We start from the raw sequence: 25,882 nt of genomic DNA on the forward strand, positions 1-25,882 counted from the left end.
CAGAGGGTTGCCCAGTATCAACGCCACCTTGAATCTATCAAGATTCCAGATCCAAAAAGATGGCATGTGACAGGTAGTTGAGGCAGGGGCGGCTGGGGTAAGGTAAGAATGGATAGGTGGAGTCAGAGCTCAGAGGGAGAGAAGGAAAGTTAGGCAGATAAAGGGATGGATAAAAGTAAGATAGGGAAGGAGAAAAGCTGGATCGGTGAAAATGGTGACAATTAGTGAAGCAAATGGATTAGCCATGCTGAAAGCACTCCAAGTCATAATCATGCCAATGAAAGTTTCTGCTTGGGGACCCTGCAGCTTTCAGAGTTTAATATCAAGTTCAATAATTGTAGAGCTTGATCAGCTCCTTCCATATCTTTGACCCGTCCTCACACCCGAGGCCCTGTCATGGGCTGCTTTCAGCTCACTTTGAAGCACCGTCAGCATCAGGAAGCATTCACATGCAGAGTTGCAACCAGGTGTGACTAGATTTTATAACAGTACAAATATTAAAAAGGATCACCTTCACACTTTTGAATTTTGGCTCTGACCCAGGTTGGAGATGTTGGCCATGAATTAATGCCAACTCTGGTATTTATGAATGAGATTTTATAAAGTAGGAAATCTTTAGTGAAGTAAACTTTTAATCATTTATTTTATTTAATTTCAATTTAAAAGACACGGCTCCTGAGGTCTGTCCATTGTGGATGTTGACTATGTGTCACGGATTTGTACAGTAGAATCATAGAAACCTTACAGTGTGGAAGGAGGACCTTCAGTCCATCAAGCCCACGTTGACCCACTGAAGACCATCCGACCCTGTAACCCTGCATTTCTCATGGCTAATCCGCCTAGCCTGCACATCTTTGGACTGTGGAAGGAAACTGGAGCGCACGGAGGAAACCCATGCAGACACAGGGAGAATGTGCAAACTCCACACAGAGAGTTGCCTAAGGGTGTGATTGAACCTGAGTCCCTAGTGCTGTGAGGCAGCAGTGCCAAGCACTGAGTCATCATGTGGCCCTTTCTGCTTTTAACTCCTGTAAAGAATGCTAATTTATCTTTAAAATGTACACCATAAATCTTACCAAATAGGACCCTAGAGACAGATCACAACTGTTGTGAATTCAGCTGATATTGGGACCAAAGTGTTCTTGTCTCTGGAAGAAATCACAACAGGCTTTTGAAATTCAAATGCCATTTCCCAGGGCAAATAAAAACCCATTGATAATGCCTACCTTGAAGGTGCGAATAACTCTTCCTGTCTCATTGAAAGCCTGAAAAAACTAGTGCTATCTAAACAAATGGCTGAGGCAGTTAAAGATGTCTCTCGACTTCAGAAGAGATTGAATTGAAGGATATGAAATGCTAAAGGAGATTAAGTCGATGTAGAGTAGATGTTTTCTCTTGTGGGGCAATCTAGAATGAGAGGTTATGGTTTTGGGGTAAGGGGTGGCAGATTTAAAACAGAAATGAGGAGGGATTATTTCTCTAAAAAGGTTGGGAATCAGTGGCATTCACTGTTTTTGATGTCATGGGCGCTGGTACACAATAATTTTAAGGAGGAGATAGAAGATTTTTAATTATAAATGGGACAAAGGGTTATGGGGAGCAGATAGTAAACTGCCGTTGAGTTGAGTTGAGATCATATTAAATGCAGGAACAAAAACAAAGTTGCTGGAGAAGCTCATCAGGTCTGGCAGCATCTATGAAGGAGAAAACAGAGTTAACATTTCAGGTCCGATGATCTTTTCTTAGAACCATTCTGAGGAAAGGTCACCAGACCCAAAATGTCAACTCTGTTTTATCCTTCACAGATGCTGCCAGGTCTGATGAGCTTTTCCAGCAACTTTGTTTTTGTTCCTGATTTACAGCATCTGCAGTTCTTTCAGTTTTATTACATATTAAACGTGGAGTCAGTTTGATGAGCAGAATTGCCCACTCCTGCTCCTAGTTCTTATGTTTGTATGTTTTCATGTAACTACTCCAACTAAAATGTGATGGTGGCTCTGAGCCTTAGTCCCAGACTAATTCAGCATCTAATATGGAAGCTCAATTCAACAGTGCTCCTGAGATGCTGCTTGGCCTGCTGTGTTCATCCAGCCTCACATTTTATTATCTTGGAATTCTCCAGCATCTGCAGTTCCCATTATCTCTGATATTGGGATAGTGATCATTTTAAGTTTTGAACGGTGAAAATGTCCGGCTGAGAGCAACCAGTTTGAGCAGAGACCATGAGAGAAGAATTTTGAAGCAGTAATTGGTTTTGAAGAGGGAGCCAGAAGAAGACTGCCAAACTGAGACAGTCCACTAGGGGCAACAGCAAAGGAGACTTCAACCATTCCTGGACCAACCTGCACTGCTCAGTTTGCCTGTGGGAAAAGTGTGTAAATGGATGAGTTTTAAATGAGTTAAAATCTCATCCAATCAGTGGACCTCATGATTGTAATGAAGTAAAAAGCTACGGGTGTAGAACTGGGAATAGTATTTACGAAACATCTGTATGATCCAAGTGACTTCCTCAATGAAAAAATCTGCAGATGCTGCAAATCAGAAACAAAAGCAGAAATGGCAGGAAAGTCTCAGCAGGTCTGGCAGCTTCTGTGGAGAGAAGGCAGCGTTAATGTTTCTATTCCAGTGATTCTTCTTTGTTCTGAAGAATTGTTGTGGCATTTGACAGTCCTTTCTCTCTGCACCAGATCTATTTCCAAGTGCCAATATCCTGCCTTTTCCCAAATCCCTGTGGACCATTTCTGTCCAAATAACCATCCAATGTCCACTTGAATGTTTTGGTCGAATGAGCTTCCACTACATCTCCAGGCCGTGCATTCCATACCTTGATTATTCACATCACTTTGTTTGGACATCACTTTCAATCTATGCCCTCTCGTTCTTTTATCTTTTAATATTGGGAGCAGCTTCTCCCTAACTACGCCAGTGCCTTCATGATCTTGAAAATCTCTATCAAATTTCCTTCTGGCCTTCTTCTCTCCAAGGAAAACAGTCCTTACTTCTATAATTTATGCTCGTAGCTGAAGATTCTCATTCCTGGAGCCATTCTTGTAAATTGCTTTTGCACTCTCTCCAACGCATTCACATCTCTCCTATAGGCGACATCCACATCTGTACACAATACTCCAGTTGAGGCCTAACAAGTATCTTGTGCAAGTTCGGCATTACCTCCTTGATCTTGTACTCTATACCATAAGACCAAAAAAGAAGAACTGGCCATTCGGCCCCTTGAGTCTGCTCCACTATTCAATGTGATCATGACTGATTCAACATCCCTCACATCCACTTTTCTGCACTTTCTCCATAACCTTTGATCATAAATCTGTCTATCTCAGCCTTAAATATAGAACATAATCTCTACCCCAAAGTTCTCTGTAGCCTAGAGTTCCAAAGACACTCAACCCTTTGAGAGAAGAAATTTCTCCTTGTCTCAGTCTTAAATTGGTCCCCCTTAGTTCTGAGACTATGCCCTCTGGTTCTGGAATACAACGAATAGCATGGTATGTTTTATTAACTGGTCTTACTCTTGTCCTACTAGCTTCAATGACTTGTATACATTTACACCCAAGTCTCTGTGTTCCTGTGTTCCCTTTAGGATTATATCAGCTCAAGTAACTGTGCAGTAAGTTTGAAAGGGGCATACTCGAACATTGTAGGAGATCATGGATAGGAAGCAAATCTGAAAATGCCAGAAGCAATAACTTGAAAGAGTTTGCTTTCAAACAAAGGAAAGCGTCTGGCTAGAGCTCAACGCTGCCACAAGTGTTGCTATCTGAAACCCATCTTAGTTTATCATTGTTTTATCTCAAAAGTATATATACCTCATTTCTCCTCTGTACAGGCTGCATGATACATCAAGTCACAGATGATGTTATTCACATCACATGTATTCACTCATCACTGAAAGGTTAAAAGGATCATCAGTGGTAATAATCTCCTGTTCCTGGATACGCTCAATGAGTGTAAAGAGACTTTTGGTGTTACGTTGATGAAATGTTAAATTTAAATAAAACTTGTTGGAATTGGCTAATATTCTCTAAATTCAATCCAGCAGCTTGAATCTTCTCATTTTTCTTAAAAGCAAATGTTTGAAATGTTGAGTTGGTGTGTTAAATGTGAATGTTTAAATGTCAACAGCTAATGGGTTTGAAGCCCACTGTTCAAACATTTATTTCCACATTTTTGAATTTAGTTTTGAGACATTACTGCTGATTTCTCTCTTTATCAACATGGTTCACCAGATGATGTGATGCATTAAAGGAATTATAGACGAACAATGGTTAAAGCACTCTTGGAGACCAATGGTAGTGTCCTTCCTGCTAAGCCAGAAGATCTCGGATCAAGTCCCGCTTCCCTCAAAGGTTTGTCAAAACACACCTGAACAGGTTGATTTCTAAAATTGACCATATTAGGTCAGAGAAATCTTCCACCAGTGACAGGAAGAGCAACAAACTGGAATTGAGAAAAGGATATTTGTCAATCTGATTTCTTCTTAATAAAGTCACACATGAACATTGCACACCAGCCTCAAGCATAATTCCTTCTACTTTAACAACAGCAGTTCCTCATGTTTATTCCTTCCTAAGAAAACAATCTTTGAGGGGCAAAAGTTGAAAATTTACAATTGTAAGACAAAAGGAATTCAGCCTTAAGTTATGATTGTGTGTAAATTGAGGGGACGTGGTGATCTACTTGCAAGGTCATTGGCTTGTTATCCAGAACTCCAAACTAATGTTCTGGGGATAAAGAGAAAGAACTGGAGATAGTAGAAATCTGAAACAAAAAACAGAAAGTGCTGGAGAAACATGGCATGTTTGGCGGCATCTGTAGAGGCAAAGTTTAAAATGCTGGGTGATGCCAATAGAGTGGATTCATTTTCTACACCAGCTGGAGCTACTATAAAGGTCTTATCTTATCAACGCTGTCCCTTGCCTGAGGCATGGTGATCCTCAGATTAAATTCATCGCCAATCATGCCTCTCTCTTTCTCTTTCTGTGAGAACAGTCCGATAGTCCTCTGGGGTTATAGCAACTTTACCTGGGCCTCTCCAAAGGAGAAACAGCATCCATTCTGGTGCCATGACAACGTTCTTGCCTCTGAGTTGGAGAGCTGCGAGATCAATTCCAAAGTTGGAAGGTCAAATTGAGGTCCTGCCCGCATCAGGAGGACATGAATGATCTCACAGCACTCGTTTGAATGAAAGCAGGTGCTTGCAGATGTTAGTCCCTCAAATTTCACCGTTCAAGGCATATTATCCTGTAGCTTTCTGTGGGTAAATTGGCTGTTGAGTTTCCAACATTACAACGCTTCAAAATATTACTTTATTAGCTATGAAGTATTTTAGGAAATCCGTGCATTGCTCTCACTCACCCCATAGTCTAGAGGACATGGAAGGCGCTATACAAATGCAGCATCAGGGTGGTTATCTCAGTTGCCTGATGAAGAGTCACCAGACATGAAACCTTAACCCTGCTCTCTCCCCCACAGTTACAACCAGACCTGCTGAGTTTCGCCGGCAATTTTTGTTTATGTGTCTGGTTTACAAAGTAGACTGACACCATAGGTTCAATTTCTGCGTCAGTTGAGGTTACCTTGAAAGAATCTCCTTCTTGATATCCCCCGTCACCCTGAGATATGGTGTCCCTCAGTTAAACCACCAACAGTCACCTCTCTCTAATTGAGAGAGTGGGACAGTAGTGACTTTGAATACATGTAATTGCTTTCTTTGTTAAATAACTGGTTTTAGATTGAAACAATTGGAATACATATTCCTAAAACTCTGCTATCTGGATCCGATTTTCACTCAGATTTAACTTGTTGGAAGTGGGAAGAACAGACCTCATTGTTCCCCTCTGGTCTGCATGCACCAAATCAATTGATCCATAACAGAGGGTGCTGCATCGCAGAGCAATGTCCCATACATATCATGAGGCTCTCTGTATATAAATAACTGCAGGGGGATCAGAACATGAACAGGTAAAGTACACTCTTGATTATGGTTAAATTATGGCACACCCAGCCCTTGGAACAAACGAAAAGTCGGAGCGGACCATTTGAATCTCTATTGTACTGAAGTCAAGTTTGGGACATAAAACCGAGAGACAAGCAGTCTCTCTTTGAACAAATAGAGATAACAAAGCGTGGAGCTGGATGAACACAGCAGGCCAAGCAGCATCTTAGGAGCACAAAAGCTGACGTTTCGGGCCTAGACCCTTCATCAGAAAAGGGTCTAGGCCCGAAACGTCAGCTTTTGTGCTCCTAAGATGCTGCTGGGCCTGCTGTGTTCATCCAGCTCCACGCTTTGTTATCTCGGATTCTCCAGCATCTGCAGTTCCCATTATCTCTCTTTGAAACAAATGTCAGATTTCATTTGAATAAAGAAAAATATAATTTTATGAAGATAGCTTGTCCTTTCTGCTTCTGTTCTACTGACGTCTTGTGCCTCAGGGAAATGGTACCTGGAAGATTGTAGGATATGTCAATCTAGCAAGATTCAGAAATCCAGTTTGTTGTTAGGGATGAAGTGATTGAGGTGATGGAGATTGAGAAGGGACATCACTCTGTGTGATACCTTCCCAGCTCCATGGAGACAGGTTCAGAAGCTGGGACCTGAAACCATATTTGAAACTTGTGTGTCGGTTCAAGACCTGATGCAGTCTACCGCTGGATGATCCTATCAGAGACCAAGTCAGTACAGCAATTTGTCAAATATTACTCAGGCTTCAAAGGGAAGTGCTAGTTTGATGCATCTTCACATACCAATTGAGGTGCTGGTCCCTCAGTGATGCCGGGCCTTCTTTTGGGCTTCCTGCCTCAGGAACCTGACACCTCCCTTGATGATGAATGCAGAAGTGGCATGTTAAACACGGCTGCCTCTCAGAAGATTCCAAGTCTTGACACCCTCTGCTTTGTGTGGAGTCGGCACCGTGAGATATTCCCAACCTGAGAAATATATAAAATTCCGTGCTCCCATTCGAGTAGCAGACATCAGCCTCCAGCAAATCAGGAGACACAGCCCAGGCGGTGAGGTTGGATGACAAACCGTGATAGTGAAAGTCTCCAATAGGTTATAAAATAGGAGCAGGAGTGGGCCATTCTGCCCCTTGAGCCTACTCTGCTATTTAATATGCCCATGTGACCAACTCAGTCCCCAGTTCCTGATCCCGCCTCCTGCACCATACCCTTTAATCCCTTTAGCCCAAAGAACAATATTTATCTTTCTGAAAACATTTAGCGTTTTGGCCTCAAACACTTTCTGGCCCACCTCTCTCTGGGTGAAGACATTTCTCCTCAACTCAGGCCACTTTTGAAATATTGTGTTCAGTTCTGGTGTCCCTGCTGTAGGAAAGATGTTGTTAAACTTGAAAGGGTTCAGGAAAGATATTTAAGGATGTTGACAGGTTTGGAGGTTTTGAGCTACAGGGAGAGGCCGAATAAGCTGGGTCTGTTTTCTCTGGAGTGTTGGAGGCTGAGGGGTGACCTCATAGAGGTTTAGAAAATCATGAGGGGCGTGGATAGGGTAAATAGACAAGGTCTTTTCCCCAGGGTTGGGGAGTCCAAAACTAGAGGGGCATAGCTTTAGGGTGAGAGGGGAAAGATTTAAAAGGGCAACATTTTTATGCAGACGGTCCTACATGTATGGAATGAGCTGCCAGAGGAAGTTTTGGAGGCTAGTATGAATAGAACACTTAACAGGTAAATGGATGGGTATATGAGCAGGAAGGTCCTAGAGGAATATGGGCCAAATGCTGCCATTTGAGATTAGATTAATTTCGAAGAACTGGTTGTTACGGATGAGTTGGACTGAAAGATCTGTTTCCATGCTGTACATCTCTATGAATCTATGAGTCTCACAGCAAGTCAGTTACCCCTGGTACTCTGAACAATGACTATCCATTACCAAACATCATGAACGAACAAAAAATTCCTGTCATTATCGCAGCGATTTTCTTGTGAGCTTGCTGGGTGAAAACTAACTGTTGTATTTGCGACTGTACAATAGCGAGAACACTTCAAAAGCTACTTCATTGGCTGTAACATGCTGTGGGATGTCCTGAGGTTGTAAAAATGCAAGTCTCGCTTCAGTTTTTTTACCCCATTACCCAGTGCTGCAACTCCGGCAGCAACTGCTGAAATAGTAAATGATATTTTATGTGTGAGTACTGCAGGAAAGCTCATTTGAGCCGTTATAAAATACGCAGTATAAAATCAACCAAAAAGTGTGGACAAAAATACCAATTTTTGCATTTTTAACGATTTAAAATACCGTTCCAAATTGCATGTAGTCTGAGCTGTCACCCAGATAAAATATCGATTCTTTGCAGGTGAAACCAGAGTAAAGTCCTTCAGAAGCCTTGCATTCATCCAAGCAATAACACCTGAACTTTACAATCCCTTAGTGTTCTTTCCTTTACTGCAAATCACTGCCCTGGGTCTGGGTTTTTGTTAGATAAGTATCTGGAATATACTGAAAACTCATCCAATTCCTGTCACTTCTCGATATAAATTTGACTGTCTCTCCCTGAGTACACAAAGTCAGTAAATCAAATTACCGTGCTTAGCTAATGAGCTAAACAGCTCAGAGGGCATGATAAGTATTGATGAGTGTAGTTAAAGACAAGTCTTTGCACAGAGAATAGAACATTGGAGTATTGATGTTATGTTTCATTTAGATCCTGAATATTAGATTTGTTTTAAAGGAAATTGCAAAAAAAGTCTCTAAGAGTTCAAGGTATGGAATGAATGTCCCCTAATGACATTTTACCAAATTAGCCCTCACAGGAACAGTCGATGAAAACTAAATATATTTATTGTAACTCCAGTATTTAAATTTTTCCACAGACATATGTTAAATTTCACCCATTAACTCTCTGATCACTGACATGCATTGGCCCCTGGTTAAATGAGAAAGTGATTGTTTCAATCCTGTTTCAATTCCCTCCACAGCCAATTTCTGAAAACTCCTCCAACCTCACAATTTTCTGCGCTCATCAAATTCTCTCTTCTTGAGCAGTCCCAATTTAAATGCCCCATAATTTGTGGTCACACCATGAGCCTGAAAATTCCTTCCCGAAACCATTTCACGTTCTCTACCTCTCTCCCCCAAAATGGACAGTTGTTTTTAGCGATTGTAGTGAGGTCAGCCAGGAGTATCTCATAGAATATGACATCCTTGATTGGGGCAGTAAATCTGGTCAAATCAGAGAGCCCTGGCTGACAAATAAAAGGATAGAGAGTAGTGAGATTTCTCAATAGCTCCCACAGTCCACTTTGACTCAATTTTTAGAAGATGGCAGCTATAGCAGCATTCCTAAGATTAGCAGGGATTTCTCCTTTGTCCCAGATTTCAGGATCGGAAGATGGCTGTTATTTGCAGCATTTACGGCTTGTTATAGGGCTACCATCATGTTACCAAGCCCCCTTCTCATGCTGTGTGTAGGTGACCTATCTAATGAACAGTGGCAGAAAATAACCCACTGCTGAGTCTCAGTGAGAAGAGGCTCTTGTCTTACACAATAAGATGCACATTCTTGCGTGATACCAACATGCTTAAGTTAGATTTACTAGTTTGGCATAGTTACAAAGACAATTACTCAGAGAGATGACATAACTGTATCATAGAAGATAGAACAGTACAGCACAGTACAGGCCCTTTGCCCCACAATGCTGTGCCTAACTTCTACCCTAAGCCTAAGGTCTGTCTAACCTCTACCCCTACCTTGTACTATCCTTTAGAAACTCAAGCTACATTCCTTCCTCGATATCCAAAATCTGCACGGTATCATAAGATTGAATGGAGCTGAAAGTAACTTTAATATTAACTCTTTGAGAACCATTACCTCATATCACATCTCCCCTCAATCCTTTTACTCCAGGTACTCAACGTTTATAAATTCATGTATATGCTAATGTTGACCATTATTCCATCTTTCCCCAAGTTTCAGATTTCAGGCAGTTTGGAGGCTTCACAACTCTTCCAATATATGGTTCTTCGGCCATGGAAGATTGGTATGCCTTCTGCTTCAGGGTTGTTGATGTCGATTCTGAGCTTGACCTAATTGGTGTGCACACGGGAGGATATTACAAGTTGTGGCAGGCCTTCATGGAGATGCCACTATTGCTGGGCCTCATAGCATTAACCTAACTGGAGCAAATTTAATCTCATGAATGACCATTCTGGATGACAACTTCTCAGTTGAAACAAGTACTTCCTTCCTTGCAGTATCTTCAAGATTCAGACTCGGCAATTGCTTCTTGCTATCATGCCCTGAAGTTGCGAACATTTCCATGGGTTTACACGCAGCTCACTTCCATTTTATTCAAACAAATCCTTAGTCTCAATCTGCTGATACACCTAAAGTGTTGATGTATGTGAACTTGTGGTTCATTTTGCCATCTTCAACTGCGTGCTGCTCACCAAATATGAGCTCTGCCACTGGCACAATAATTCGTCTCTGAAAGAGAAAGGATTGAAATGTTGCTCTTAAACTTGTGCTGGCATTATAGTCAAATGTATTATATCAATAAATCCTGGGAATTGTTTTTGGCCTCTGAGAAGCTTCGACTGCAGGTTAGTCAGAGACCCTTAGTGAGTTATACTGCTTAATCTGAGGATTTAATTCTTTTGAAAAACTGTGCCAATTATTGATGCCTGAACATTCTTCGGTGATAATAAGAATGCAAAATATTTCCACTCGTCATGTCAAATCTATGATTTTCATCGACAATATGAAACAACTGTAGCAACTCTCAGGAGAAAGAAGTCTCTTTTACCCACATAACTCATCTCAGCAGATCCTTCCTTCCTTTGGAGTTTTGCTATGCATCTAGGAAGTCTAATGAAATTTTATACCAGTTGATCAGTTCATCAACGATTGTTTGTTTCTGATTCACTTCTTCTTGAGGGACTAATTGATCTTCTGCTACCCCGAGGATGTTGAAGTCAAGACATGTGCAGGCCTCAAAAATGTTGATTGCGAATTATGTGAATGATGATCAGAGGATTAGATAGGATGGACGGTGAGATCCTTTTTCCTTGGGTGGTGATGGCTAGCACGAGGGGACATAGCTTCAAATTGAGGGGTGATAGATATAGGGCAGAAGTCAGGCGTAGTTTCTTTACTCAGATGGTAGTAAGGGTGTGGAATGCCCTGACTGCAACAGTAGTAGACTCGCCAACTTTAAGGGCATTTAAATGGTCATTGGATAAACATATGGATGATAATGGAACAGTGTAGGATAGATAGGTTTCAGATTGGTTTCACAGGTTGGCACCACATCAAGGGCCGAAGGGCCTGTACTGCGCTGTAATGTTCTATGTTCTATGTTCATATCTTTTATATACTTGATGTTGCTGTGTCACTTACGACAGTTTTGCTCTGGAGTGTTATTCCATTGTGTCATCCCTGTTGAGTCTAACTTCTGTTTCTTCAGCTATAGGTTCTAATTTGGAAGACTGTGACACTGACACCTGTATCAATCTTAAAAGTATTGAATGCCCATTGATGTACATAAGCAAATTAACATTCTGGCTTTTACTTTTCTCACCATATCACTGCCTCATGTAGCCTGTTCATAACAGTATCAATTCTTGATTTTGAAGGATAAATATTTATTTTTACTTCTGTACTTTCTAGTCCAGTCTTCTGCATTTTAAAGGTAATTCCCACCACCACCCCTGCCTAAATTCACAGTAAAGAACAAAACTTTAACAGCTCCCAAAGATCCATCACTTGTAATATATCCATAAATTCCCATGGTGCCTAACCTTTACACATTTGCAAGGCCATAAAGCTTTTCTCATTCCCTGCACTTCTCACTAGCTGTGAGGTGATTTTTTTTGTCCTCTGGAACATTGCTTTTGTGCTGTGTCTGTTCTTATGGTTGTGCTGACTGGTCTCTGCGAGGCTGCTTTCCGCTTTTGACTGAAGTCTAGGATTAGTTAAAGCAGGAATGTATTTAAAGTGATAAACTCACTTTTCTGTTTTTTTGTGAGGGCGAAATGGAGATTTTTTTACCATTGTTATGTTGATGTATTTTTGCATTAAACCTCACCACTGACCAGCATGTCATATTTTGCGTTACAACCACTGATAGCTTATGCTTTTCGTGCAATGCTCCGACCATTCCTCTTTTCAATGCTGGTTCCAAATAGTGGTAAAGGATAAACAATTAAGAATGTAAGAAATAGGAGCAGCAGTAGGCCATTGGTCCCTCAAGCCAGTTCTGCCATTCAATAAGATGATGAATGATCTTTTCGTGGAATCAGCTCCATTTACCCTCCCACTCAGCATAATCCTTAATTCCTCTCCTGTTTTTAAAAATCTACCTAATCTTTCCCTTAAAAAATTGAATGAGGAAGCATCAACTGCTTCACAGGGAGTTTCAAAGATTCACAACCCTTTGGGTGAAGATGTTCCTCCTCGACTCAACTCAACTCAGCTAAATATACTCCCCCTCATTTTGAGGTAATGCTACCTAGTTCTGGCTTCACCTGCCAATGCAAGTAATTTTTACAGAGATAGTAGGAACTGCAGATTCTGGAGAATCTGAGATAACACGGTGTGAAGCTGGATGAACACAGCAGGCCAAGCTGCATCAGAGGAGCAGGAAAGTTTGACGTTTCGGTTGAGACCCTTCTTCTCGACCCGTAACATCAAACTTTCCTGCTCCTCTGATGCTGCTTGGCCTGCTGTGTTCATCCAGCTTCACACTGTGGTATCTATAATGGAAATAATCTCCCTGCTTCTATCTTACCTATTCTCTTCATAATTTTATGTTTCTATAAGATATTTCCCACTGCCTCATTTTTCTACACTCCAATGAGAAAAGTCCCAGTCTAATCAATCTCTTCTCATAAGCCAACCCTCTCAACTCTGGAGTCAGCCTAAATGAACTTCCTCTGCACTCTCTCCAGTGCCAGTGCATCTTTTCTCAAGCAATGAGACCAAAACTGTACACTACAGGTGTGACCACACCTGTACACTATACAGCTGCAACACAACCTCCCTGTTTTTAAAGTCCATCCCTGTAGCAATGAAGAACAATATTCCATTTGCCTTCTTAATTACCTGCTGCACTGCCAACCAAATTTTTGTGATTCATGCACAAGGACAGTCAGGTCCCTCTGCACAGCAGCATGCTGCAATTTAAATAATAGTCCATTTTGCTGTTATTCCTACCTAAGTAGATGACTTCACATTTACCAACATTGTTCTCCATCTGCCAGACCCTTGCCCTTTCAACCTATCTATTTCCCTTTGTAGACTTTCAGTGTCCTCTGCACACTTTGCTTTACGAATCATTTTAGTGTCGTCTGCAAACTTTGAAACATTGCACTTGGTCCCCAACTCTAAATCACCTGGAAATTATAAACAAAATTGCAGTCCCAACACTGAACCCAGAGGCGCGCCACTAACACTGATCTCCAACCAGAAAAAACATTCATTTATCCCCACTCCTTGCTTTCAGTTAGTTAACTAATCCTCTATCCAAACAATTATTGAGTCTTAATGAGAAGAGACATTTTCCTGAAGCAAAAATCATGAATCTCTATGCAAATTATGAGAAAAACAAATGAAATAAAAATTGCGCTATCTATTGTTCTCTTTCAGATGAGGCATTACACTGAGAACTCTAACACAAAAACGTTAATTGCTGAAGAAATCAGCAGATCTGCAGAATTTTTGGAGAGAAAGTAGAGTTAACATTTCGAGTCCGGTGGCCGTCCCTCAGAAACTGAGAATTTTATCTACTTGCTCAGATATACCAATGAGATCTGATGGCATCAATTAGAACTGAAAAGGGAAATTCTTTCAATTTTATGATGTGGCTAACCTGGATTCCTTAACGCAACTAAGATGTCCTGTTAGCTATTGATCCCGCTGTTGATTTAGGAACCTGGTGAGGCCACAACTGAAGTATTGTGTGCATTTTTGGTCACCACATTACAGTAGAACCTAACTGCTCTAGAGATTGTACAGAGATTAATTAGAATGTTGCCTCGGGTGGAGAATTGTAGCTATGAGAAGAGTTTGGAGAGGTTAGGATTGTTTTCCTTGGAACACAGAAAGCTGAGGGCTTACAATATTGTGATATACAAAATTGTGAGGCATAGTGTTAGTGTGGACAGGAGGACCCTGTTTCTCTTCGCAGAGACTTCAAAAACCAGGGGTCATAGATTCAAGCTAAGTGGCTGAAGGATTAGAGAGGACATGAGGAAAAATCTTTCCTGTGCAGAGTGTGATGGGTGTCTGGAATTTGCTGTCTAAGTTGGTGGTGGGAGCAGAGACCCTAAACTCTTTTTAAAAACACCTGGATCTGCACCTTAGGTGCTGTGAGCAGCAGGGCTGTTGGCTGTGCACAGGAAGATGGGTTAAGAAAGGGATTCTGGATGCCTTTGGGTTGGCATAGAAAAGATGGCCCGAATGCCGCCTTCTATACTGTACCATATCTAGCGTTTTAAACTTGCTGTGCAAAAAGTGGTAACTTATTTGCCTATGTTACTCAGTTTCAAAAATAGCCCTTCTGTTGTGAAGCATTTTGGGAAGCCCTGAGGATGTGAAAGATGGTATATAATTGCAAATTCTTCTTATTTCGAGTTATCATAACAGATAAACTGTTGCTCTGGTTTTGTAAACAGATCTACATGCCATTAAGTATTGAAAGCAGGTTTTAAAAATGCATAAAAATGTTATATCATTTGACATTTAATGTTTGAAAGTGTCCTTAATACTTATAATGAATTAATCTTGTATGCAGCCCATTTTGTACAAGTTCTTGCAAAATCCAATCCATTTACAATGTGGTAAAGCCTGCTTTTGAGAAGAGAATGAACTTCCTGGGGAAGTGATGGTTGCGGATGCAATTACAACGTTAAAAGACATTTGGATAGGTACGAGAACAGGAAGGGTTTGGAGGGATATTGGCCACGAGCAGGCAGGTCGGACTAGTTTAGTTTGCGATTATGTTCAGCATTGGCTAGTTGGAACAAACAGTCTGTTTCTGTGTTGTACAACCCTATGACTGTATATCATGCTATTATAGAGAAATTTGTTGCCTGGCATGACATTATATAGCATATGCGGCATAGGAGCAGGACATCTGGTTTCAGTGACCCACGTAAGTGTTTATGTTCCACTTGAGCATTTTCATATGTTACTTACAGTACAAAAGGCTGCATTGTATCTGGCAAAATTAATATGTTACACACTGTGTTAATTTAAAATTCATACACAGATTTATTGATGATTTTTGCATTCTATTGGATTATTCACAGTATGGGAAGATAAAACGCTGCTTTTGCTCTGTGTTTGATTGACAGAAGAGAGAAGCATTGTGGTAATGATTAAACAGCTTATTGATGAAGAAAATGCATTGATGGTTCTCACAAGGATTTAGAAAAAAATTACAGCGATCTTAAGAACATAAATCCCTATTCCCAAATTTGAGACCCCCCGCTTAGAAAAGCTGAAAGGATGCTGGGAGAGGTAGTGTTTGACAACTGGGTAAATTGTCATATTCTCATCATATACTTCTGCCTCAATTTACTTTTTGTATTTAAGTGGGTTCTGTCATGAGATTTATTTTATTCTCAGCAGCAATATATTTAACAAAACTATCTCACAAAAAAAATTAGATGTCAGATTAGAATGATTTATGCATTGTGTTAATGTGAATCCAAATATTACTTTGTCTTATTAAAGCTCTACTTGGCTCCAATATGACCAATAGCTTAATTGTAAGTCAATTTACTTAAAGGGAAGAAAATAATTTTTATTCAAGAATTCTCATTTTTTCTTCTTTGTATTCTTGCAATTACCTTACAGACGAAAAACTTTGAAGATTATTGAATTTCAGTTTGAAAGGGTCGCAACTGGATTTCAGGTACTAAGAATTTTACTGCAACAAACCAAAAGCAACATTTCTTGAACAGTATTGAGTAGAAAATTCAGTTAGAGGTACCTTAAACTACACAAACAGAAATTCCCCAAGTAATTTTTAATATGACCAAAAACCTCACACCATGTTGAAAAGTTACACAATTCCTTACGTAGACCAATTATTCTCCAGAAATCGATTCAAAATTGCTCTCAGCTCACGATACCTTGCTTCCTTTTCCTTCCCTATTTGGGCAGCTTATAATCCCAGTTCTGACATCAACTGTGAGGGTAAAATTCCTGCCTCTATGACCAGGTTATGCAATTTTCCCAAAGGCTCATCAACTCGGTTTCTTAAATCTGAGTATGTCTTCCCACCAGTAATCCCCTTAATGCGTTATGAGGTGAGGTGGCACAGTGGCTCAGTGATTAGCTCTGCTGCCTCACTGCACCAGGGACCTGGGTTCAATTCCACCCTCAGATGACTGTCTGGAGTTTGCATGTTCTTCCTGTGTATGTGCAGTTCCCCTCCAGGTGCTGTGGTTTCATCCCATACTCCAAAAATAATCAGATTAGGTAAGGTAGATTGGTCATGTTAAATTGCCCATAGTGCCCAGGAATTTGCAGGTTGAGTGGATTAGCCATGGGAAATGCAAAAGTTACAGGATAGTGTAGGGGAGTGGGCCTGGGTGGAACACTCTGTGGACGGTCAGTGTGGACTTAAATGGCCAAATTTCTTGAGCTGCCTGAGAACAAAGAGGCATTGTTCTGCTTTCTTGACTGTCGTATCTATGTGGGGCGTACAAGCTGTCGGCTGTCATCATTCTGAGGAACCTGATGCTGTCCACACCTTCAACTCCAGCTCTGTAAATGTAGACGGGAGCATGTTCTCCTCTCTTTCTGAAGCCAATGAGCAGTTCATTCAGTCTTGTTATTAAACAGGGAGTTTAAAGCATTATTGCTTCTAAAACCTGACACTTTTAACACCCCCTTGTGAGACTTGTCTACCTATGAGACATAGTCTACCTATTGTCACCACAATTGTTCTTGCCATCGTCTAAGGTGTGAACATTCTGCATGCTCCTCCCTCTAAGTCAAACTGGTCCCTCTTTAGCCTTTATTGACTAAGGCTAGTTGTCAGGCAAACTTCAGGTAGTTCACTTGACTCTTCATTTTTCCATTTTACCTTGAATTAAAGAGAAACTCCCAAAACTTCCCCTTGTAAACCTTGTTTTCCAAGCACTATACTAAGTGCTATACAGTCATATTGTTGACAGTTAAGTAGCAGAAGCCATGATTATGAAATATCTAGTAAGATTAGAATGATATAATTTAAGCAGTAATTGATGTTTACAACTTTGTTGTGCTGTTATGTAATTACAAGGAGAACTGGCAATAGACAACAGAATGTGATATTATTTGCAGTATTTTGTTAACACAGCTAGTGAATTACGGAAAATGCTGTGTGAAGAAATGACCCCTGAACAACGTCACAAAAAGCTGACATTAGAATCAAGCTCCCCTGGATGGTCAGAATAATTGTTTTCAAAGTAAGCACAGTCGCTTTTAAATGTTTACCTTTCCTAAAGTCTTTTAAATTTTAACACTTCAGCTTTTCAGTTTTCTTTTGCTCTTAAGCCAAGCTTTATTAGAAGTACAATCGATTGAAGTAATCATTAATAGATGCTCTCACATGCCAAGAATGACATTAATTATTTACATTGGGAACAGGACAGCAACTGCATAGCACAATGTTGAAGCTACTGCAGCACAGAGGCAGTCAAACGGGACCTAAGTGAGCCTTCACACACCTCTCTTCATCTAATTCTATCCACATAGATTTATATTCCTTCCTGAGTCATTGCGCCTGAAACATTAACTCTGCTTCTCTCTCCACAGGCCTGCCGAGTTCCTCACCAATTTCTGTTTTCTTGCTGGATGTCCAGTGTCTATAATTTTTATTACCTTTCATTCCCTTCCCTCTCGTGTGTTTTTCTAGATTCCTGTTTTTAATTTATTCACTGTTGCAGGCGGAAGCAAGTTCCATTTTCTAAAAATGGTCTGGACGAAGAAACTTCTCTTGAATTCCCTGCTGGAGTAATTGGATTAGCAGGGACATGGTGATGTTGTGGTACTGTCAGGAATTTAGAAGTCCAGACTAGTGTTCTGGAGTCACATATTTGAATCCCACAATGACAGATGATGAAATTTGTTTCAGTAAAAATCTGGAATTACAATAAGCTGGTCTGATGGCAGTTACGTAGTCTCTGTTGATTATTATAAAAATCCATTTGGCTCATTAAATCCTTTCGGGAAGAAAATCTGCCTTTCCTTGTCCTGGTGCAGATCTGCCCTCTGTACTGGCCCAAGCAAGGCACTCAGTTCAAATTAAAATTTAGTAATAAATACTGGCCCTCCTGTCATACACATCACACCCACAAAAATAAAGCTGGCAGCTGTTATGGATCCCTACCACGGTTTCTCACAAAACTGGAAGGATCTGGATGGATTTTGTGATAACAAGGTGCAGAGCTGGATGAACACTGCAGGCCAAGCAGCACCAGAGGAGCAGGAAAGCTGACCTTTCAGGTCTAGACCCTTCTTCAGAAATGGGACAGGGGAAGGGGATTCTGAAATAAATAGGTAGAGACAGGGAGGCGGATAGAAGATGGATAGAGGAGAAGATAGGTGGAGAGGCAGGTGTGGAGCCAGTAAAGGTGAGTGTAGGTGGGGCGTTAGGAAGGGGATAGGTCAGTCCAGGGAGGGTGGATAGGACAAAGACACAGGATGAGGCTGCTAGTTGGAGATGGGGGTGGAGCTTGAGATGGGAAGAGGGGATAGGTGGGAGGAAGGACAGGTTAAGGAGGCAGGGACGAGCTGGGCTAGCTTTGGTCGGGGCAGGGGAGATTTTGAAGCTTGTGAAGTCCACATTGATACCATTCGGCTGCAGGGTTCCCAAGCGGAATATGAGATGCTGTTCCTGCAGCCTTCGGGTGGCATCGTTGTGGCACTGCAGGAGGCCCAGGATAGACATGCCATCTAAGGAGAGGGAGGGGGAGTTGAAGTGGTCCGCGACTGGGAGGTGCAGTCGTTTGATGCGAACTGAGCGTAGGTGTTCCACAAAGCGGCCCCTAAGTCTGCAGCATCTGCAGTTCCTACTATCTCTGGACGGATTTTATGTTTAGCTTTTAAGATCATTGGCTCTTCCATTTAAAATTTGATCTACAATAAGATAGAAGACAGACAAGTACCAAAACAATGCCTAACCCACCATTTTCAAACAACTAATCCACACACTATTTTCCTTGTTCTTCGAGAGGGAAGTGGACGTTGAAAACACTCGACAGAGGCCAGTGTCCCATCACCAAGTCACCCTTTATTTATATTTACAGAGTCCTTGACACTTATCCAGCTCCCCCAAAGCCAGCCCTCAGATTGAACAGGATGTCAGACACTCCTGCTTATATCTGTCAGCCAGGGCTCTGTGTTTGGAACAGGCTAACAGCCCCAATCAGGAAAATCATATTCTGTGAGGTGCCCCTGGCTGATTTTGTTACAATCACTAATTACCTCTCCTTCTGAGTCTGAGATTGTAGACCAGTTCATTTTATTACAGCTCCTCCTGTGGCGTTCTAACATTGGAACAATTTCCTCCAACTCTGCTTTTGATACAGGTAGCATGCAATGCACAGTAGCTCGCCTCTTGCGCCCGGAGCGTCTTGGAAGAAATCCACTCTCTTCTTTACGAGGCAAAGGCGTGGAGATGGTGATATGTGCCCTGCCCGTCTCAGACTGTGAGGTTATCTCCGCTGCTTGACGGAGAGGGAGAACCCCACAGCCAGAAGGCAAACCAAGGAGCTAGGTACATTTTTACTGCTGCACCGTTTGAGAATTTACTGCCTTCGTACGGTCCACTTGCTTGATTAGGACCATCCCAACTACCTGAACTTTGTACGTCACTGGACCTGACCGCACATCAACCAGGCCTCTTACCGATACAGGGCCATTCCCATAGTTCCTACACCAAACCTCTTCCCCTGAAATAAACTGTCTCTCGCTTGGTGGAGTTTTGTGTCCAGCATTGGCATTCCTGGCACCATTTCATCCTTGTCACTTCCACCATTCCCAGGTCCGGGAAGATCAGATTTAATGTGGTGTGGAGTCTTCTGCCCATTAGCAGCACTGCTGGGCTATCCCTGTAGTTGCTTGAGGAGTGGTCCTATAATCAAACAGGAACCAGGACAGTTTGGTATCTACTGAAGCTGTAAGCTGTTTTTTTTAAGCCTGCCTTCAAAGTCTGGACTACTGTTCAGCCAGAACATTGGATGATGGATGGTTTACAGCTGACCTTGTATGTAAAATGCCATTTGACTTTGGGAAATAATAACATTTCCTGCTGGTAAACAATGTGACCAACACTTCCGGGGGTCTGTGTATTGTAAAAGATGTGCGCAGTTTTTCTATCACCATCCTTGTGTCTACTGAGTGACCTCTGTTCACGTCCAGCCACTCTGAGTGGACTAAGAACATTGAGCCCATGAATTGACATATAACTGAGTCCAGGGTTTTCCCAGCCATTCCCACAAATGTGGGGTATCTATTAGTGGTAATTTCTGTCCTTGTTGGCAGTCTGGGAATTTCCCCACCAACACACCTATGTCTGCATCTAGTCCTGGGTGCCAGCCATAACTTCTCGCCATCATTTTCATTTTGGAAAGCCATGAATGACCCTGGTGGATTTCAACCAGTATCTGGTAGACACCATTGTTTTGGATAATCGCTCTTGCTGGCCATAATAATAGGTCGTCCCCTACCATGATCTGGTCTCTCTGGGTCCAAATAGGTTTCAGTTCTGGCTGTGACAACTCTTTGGTTTCCCCCATCACCATCAGCTGTTTCAGTTTTGCCAGGATTGGATCTTTCTGTATCCAAAAGCTGATTTTGTCAGCTGTGACTGGAAGTGCATCCACAAAATTTGAAGCCGTTCCAGACTCTTCATGTAGCAGTACCACCAGTGGTGTATCTGACAGTGGGTAGGTTCAATGCATCCACATTTGTTATGCATACTCCTGGATAGCATTTCAACTTGGAACTATACGCTCTTAGTGTAAGGGCCCACCACTGAATTTGGCCTGAATCTATAGGTAGCACTGGCTTGACTTCTTTAAGTAGACTTAACAGGGGTTTGTGGTCCATTATTATTCCAAATTTATACCCCTAACGGTATTGGTGGAACCTTCAGATTCCAAATATGAGCGCCGAAGCTTCTTTCTCTATCTCGGCACAATTAAGCTCTGCTTTCGCCAAAGTCCTGGATGTATATGCTATTGGGCGTTCCTCCTATTGGACCATCTATGAGATAATGCTACACTGATGTAGCAAGGAGAGGCATCACATGTTAATTCCCGATCTCACTTGGGATGACTGTGTGCCAACACCTGAGTGGGTGATAGCTGTTTTTTCACACCCCTGAATGCTATTGATTGGCTATGCAGCCATTTCGAAGGCTGGCCCTTTTTTAAGAGTCAATGCAAAGTTGCCAGGTTGGAGGCTGGGTTAGGTATGAACTTTCTGTAATAATTCACCAGCTCAAGGGAAGACCTAAGCTCCGGTACAGACAAGAGAGCCAGGGCACCTTTGATCACACTTGCTTTATCTTCCAATGGATGTAACCCAGTCTTATTGACTTTGTAGCTCAAGTCGGTGCCTGGAACACACACTTTTCCCTTCTAAGGCTTATGCCTATCTGGGAGAAACATTTAATGACTATGTCCCACTTCTCTCAATGCTATGTATTGGTCTTCCCTGTTATCAGCATCTCATCTCGATAAATGGTGACTTGGGATAAACCTTGTAAAATGTTCTCCATCATCAGCTGAAAAATTGCACAGACTGAGGACACCCCAAAAGGCAGCTTCATATATTGGTACAAAACCTAACAGGTGTTAATTGTAGCGTACCTTTGGGGATCCCCATCTGACCACAATTGCATGTACACATGGTTCATGGCCAGCTTCATGAGGGACAGACCCCACCCCTGCCAACTTTGTGAATAAATCCTTTATGACTTGTGCTACCCACTTCACAAATATAGATTTAGAATTAGCTTTATTGTCACATGTACTCACACGTACAACAGTGAAAAGTTTATAAGTAATCACTTACGGATCCATCATGGGTGCAAAGCTATAAATTAAGCATAAATTCTTAGGGTAAAGAAAAATATAAAATTAAAGAAATACAAAGTTCACCCTTGCAGATGAGAGGAATAAACCTTATTAAATAATTAATGTCAGTAAAAGAACAACCTTGGACCATGTATAACCAAAAGAAATGCTTTTCAAAACTGCAAATATTCCAAAGACAGCTCTTCAGCAGAAGCATATTTCAGACCAATCTCTGTGTGTTTTCAGCTTTTGCACTCTGAATGTTGAACTGTGCTGCTTCAGTTGAATCTGCGGAACTATGATGATGAACTGGACACTCTCTCCAACGTAAGCTCCATCAGAGAAAGCAGTCATGCAGCGGCCAGGCCCATTTAAAGAGCCCTGTTGACAACCAATGGAGTATAGTGCCCAGTTCTGATCACCCTGTTATTGGAGGGATTTTATTAAGCAGTAGAGAGTTCTGAAGAGATTTACCAGGATGTTTCCAGGAATGGAGGGTTTAAGTTATAAGGAGATGTTACAAAGGCTGGAACCTTTTTTTTCCCTCAAGTGTAGGAGGTTGAGGGCTGGCCAAGATCAGGTTCCTTTCCCCTAGTGTGGGGATTCAAGACGAGGAAGCATATTTTTAAGGCGAGAGGAGAAAGCTTTAAAAAAAGACGCAAGGGGCAACTTCTTTACACAGAGAGTGGGTCATGTGTAGAATGAACTTCCAGAGGCACAGGTAGAGTGAGGTACAGATACAACATTTAAAAGACATTTGAATAAGTACATGCATTGGAAAGGTTTGGGGAGTATGGGGCAAGCTTAGGCAGGTGGCGCTAGTTTAGTTTGGGATTATGGTGGGCATGGACTGGTTGGAAAGAAGGGCCACTTTCCAAGCTGTACAACTGTATAAAAGCCCCACTCTCTTCCCCCATTTAACTCCATTCCCCTTTTAATGTCAGGCAGCAATAGCCTGCATGTCTGGTCAAAGCATTCGCAAACATAATTACATCAAAAGTCAATGAGCAAACAACCTGAGACAACACAACCTAGGACGCCAGAAAATGCACAAATGGTGCAGTGCTTCTATGTGGTGTGCCTCCTATGACCGATGGAGTGGGGAGTAGCAGCAATCTGCTGCTTTGGTTCTGCACCAAGACCCGGTCGCTGCCTTCAGTCCTCGTCACAGATTAGCCTGCCTTGCCTTCACTCTTACAGAGGGCAGCCTGGAGACATTGATGGTCCCTACGACTGAGGGGCTGAGAAAGTGAGGAATGATTTGGTGCCCCATAACAGGTGCCCACCTTCCAATGGCACCCTGGTATGCAGGATGAGACAATGGCTTAGAAATCCACAGGCATCCAGCCCAGTCATCACCATGCCATCAGCAGCACTGTGCAATCCATCTCACAGATTCTCGCTCTTTCTGCATACATTAGGGATCCAGTATCCAGCGCCAAAGTGTGAGGTAAGCAATTTGGTGAGAAGAATAGAGGTGTGCACTATTTTCTGAATGGGAAAAAAGGTTTGGAACTCTAAAGCACAGAGACTTGGAAGTCCTAATTCAGGATTCTCTTGAGTTTAACATGCAGCTTCAGTACGTAGTTAGGAAGTGAAATAGAATGTCAGCGTTCATTCCAAGAGTGCTGGAATACAAGAGGAGGAATATACTGCTGAGACTGTATATGCAGTGGTCAGCCCATGTCTAGACACGAAACGTCAGCTTTCCTCCTTCTCTGATGCTGCTGGGCCTGCTGTGTTCACCCAGCTCTACACCTTGTTATATTTAGAATATTGTGAGCGGTTTTGGGCCCTGATTATGAGGAAGGGTGTGCTGGTGTTGGACTGGGTACAGAGGAGGTTTACAAGAATGATCCTGTGAGGAAGGGCTTGTCACATGAGTTGACAACGCTGGGTCTGTACTCTTTTTTATAACTTGTTCATGGGATGAGGGCATCACTGGCCAGGCAGCATTTATTGTCCATCCCTAATTGCTCAGAGGGCAGTTAAGAGTCAACCACGTTGCCGTGGGTCTGGAGTCACATGTAGGCAGTTTCCTTCCCTAAAGGGGACATTAATGAATCAAATGTTTTTTTCCAACAATCAACAATGGATTCATGGTCATCATTAGACCCTTAACTCCAGATTATTTTTAATTGAATTCAAATTCCACCATCTGGCTATGTTGGGATTTGGACCCAGATTCCCAGAACATTATCCGGGTCTCTGGATGAACAGTTCAGCGATAATACCACTAAGCCGTTGCCTCCCCTTCAAGCTAAATGGAGTTTAAAAGAATGAAAGGGGGAATCTGATTGAAACTTACAGAAAACTGAGGGGCCTGGATAAAATGGGCTAGGAGAAGATGTTTCCACTCGTAGGAGAGACTAGGACCTGAGGCAATAGCCTCAGAGTGAAGGGAAAACCCTTTAGAACTGAGATGAGGAGGAATTTCTTCAGCCAGAGTGAGTTGAATCTGTAGAATCTATTGCCGCAGAGGGCTGCGGAGGTGAAGTCATTCAGTGCATTTAAATATAAATATTGATTAGTAAAAGATCAAAGGTTATGAAGAGAAAGCAGAAGATTGAGGCTAAGAAACATATCAGCAAATATCAAATGTCAAATCGTACTCAGTGGACAAAATGGTCTTATTCTATCCTGATGTCTTATTGTCTTATGGCGTCCACTCAAAATGGAGCTGCATCGGGCTGTCCAAGAATTTGGCACCTCCCTTGATGGAGGAGTCCACACACTCCAAACTCTGAGCACATGCACTGTAATGGATTCTTCCCATGCTAATTGCCAGTTCTGCAGTGCCTCTGGGAATCTCCAACTTTCAGGAATTCGGTTGCCTCTAATACCTCAGAACAAGCCTTCCTTGTTTGTTACACCCAAAGGATAGCACTCTCTCCCAGTGAGGCATGCCTGCCCTGTCTCACTGGGGATGTACAGCTCATTCAGTGTCTCCCATTTGAAACTTGACTGAGGCTTAGGTGTAGGTGAAAGGTAGAGAGGGATGACATGAATCCACTTACCTGCCTTTCCCCCATCATCCTTCGTTCTCTTAATGATTAAAAATCTGTTTATCTCATCCTTGAATATATTTAACAATCCAGCTTCAAGCGGCCTCTGAGATTGGGAATTCCACAGATTCGCTATCTTCAGAGAGAAGAAATCCCTTCTTATCTACGTCTTACATGTGCCAATCCTTATTCTGAGAAATCTGTCGGCTGTCATTTGCAAATCCATTCAACAAAGGTTATGCAGATTAAAACAATCAGGCTGTAATTGGAAATAACTATTCTCTCAGGTCTCAGACAGAAGCTTCATCAATCTCACAACACAAAAAGAAAACACACATTCTGAATATTCCTTTAGTATTTCCCATCTAACCCAAGCTGAGTCACAGTCAGCAACCTTCAAATGATTTGCTTAGTAGATTTTAAAACAAAGTGCAGCGTTTCTGATTTGCAATATTTTACTTAGCAAATGCATATTAAGGTCCTGAGCAAGATAAAATAGAGAGAATTTAAAACAACATTTTGTGTTCTGCAATGTTATAGCTTCACTTTGAAAGGGAATTGACAATTAATAGTTGTAGTGATTGTCATGTGGTCAGCTAGGTGGACCTCATAGAGCACGAGTTCCCTTATTGGGGCTGTTAATCTGATCCAATCAGGGAGCCCTGGCTGATAGATAGAAAGGAGTGTCAGGGGTTCTGTTCACTCTGAGAGAGATAGACCAGTGTCAAGTGCTATGCATGTGTAAATAATGCGTAACTTGGTGATGTGATACTAGCTTCTGTGGAGTTATTTCAATAATATTATTCCTTGTGTTTCTGTAATGCTGACCAAG

The 25,882-nt window shown here is 41.9% G+C and overlaps 1 protein-coding gene and 1 long non-coding RNA gene across 3 annotated transcripts in view; one reads left to right on the plus strand and one right to left on the minus strand.

Annotated features, from left to right (window-relative positions):
• The window catches only part of LOC125460853 (monocarboxylate transporter 2-like), a 318,309-nt gene that overhangs the window by 64,798 nt on the left and 227,629 nt on the right, over nucleotides 1–25,882 (minus strand). The window lies entirely within an intron of this gene.
• LOC125460708 (uncharacterized) overlaps nucleotides 1–25,882 on the plus strand; it is a 53,359-nt gene that overhangs the window by 17,687 nt on the left and 9,790 nt on the right. Inside the window, exons 2-3 of the long non-coding RNA XR_007249321.2 lie at nucleotides 15,828–15,885; nucleotides 17,304–17,428. This is a non-coding gene — a long non-coding RNA (uncharacterized LOC125460708). The remainder of the gene's footprint in view (nucleotides 1–15,827; nucleotides 15,886–17,303; nucleotides 17,429–25,882) is intronic.

The sequence above is a fragment of the Stegostoma tigrinum genome, chromosome 18, assembly GCF_030684315.1.
Source record: "Stegostoma tigrinum isolate sSteTig4 chromosome 18, sSteTig4.hap1, whole genome shotgun sequence".
Classification (NCBI taxonomy): domain Eukaryota; kingdom Metazoa; phylum Chordata; class Chondrichthyes; order Orectolobiformes; family Stegostomatidae; genus Stegostoma; species Stegostoma tigrinum.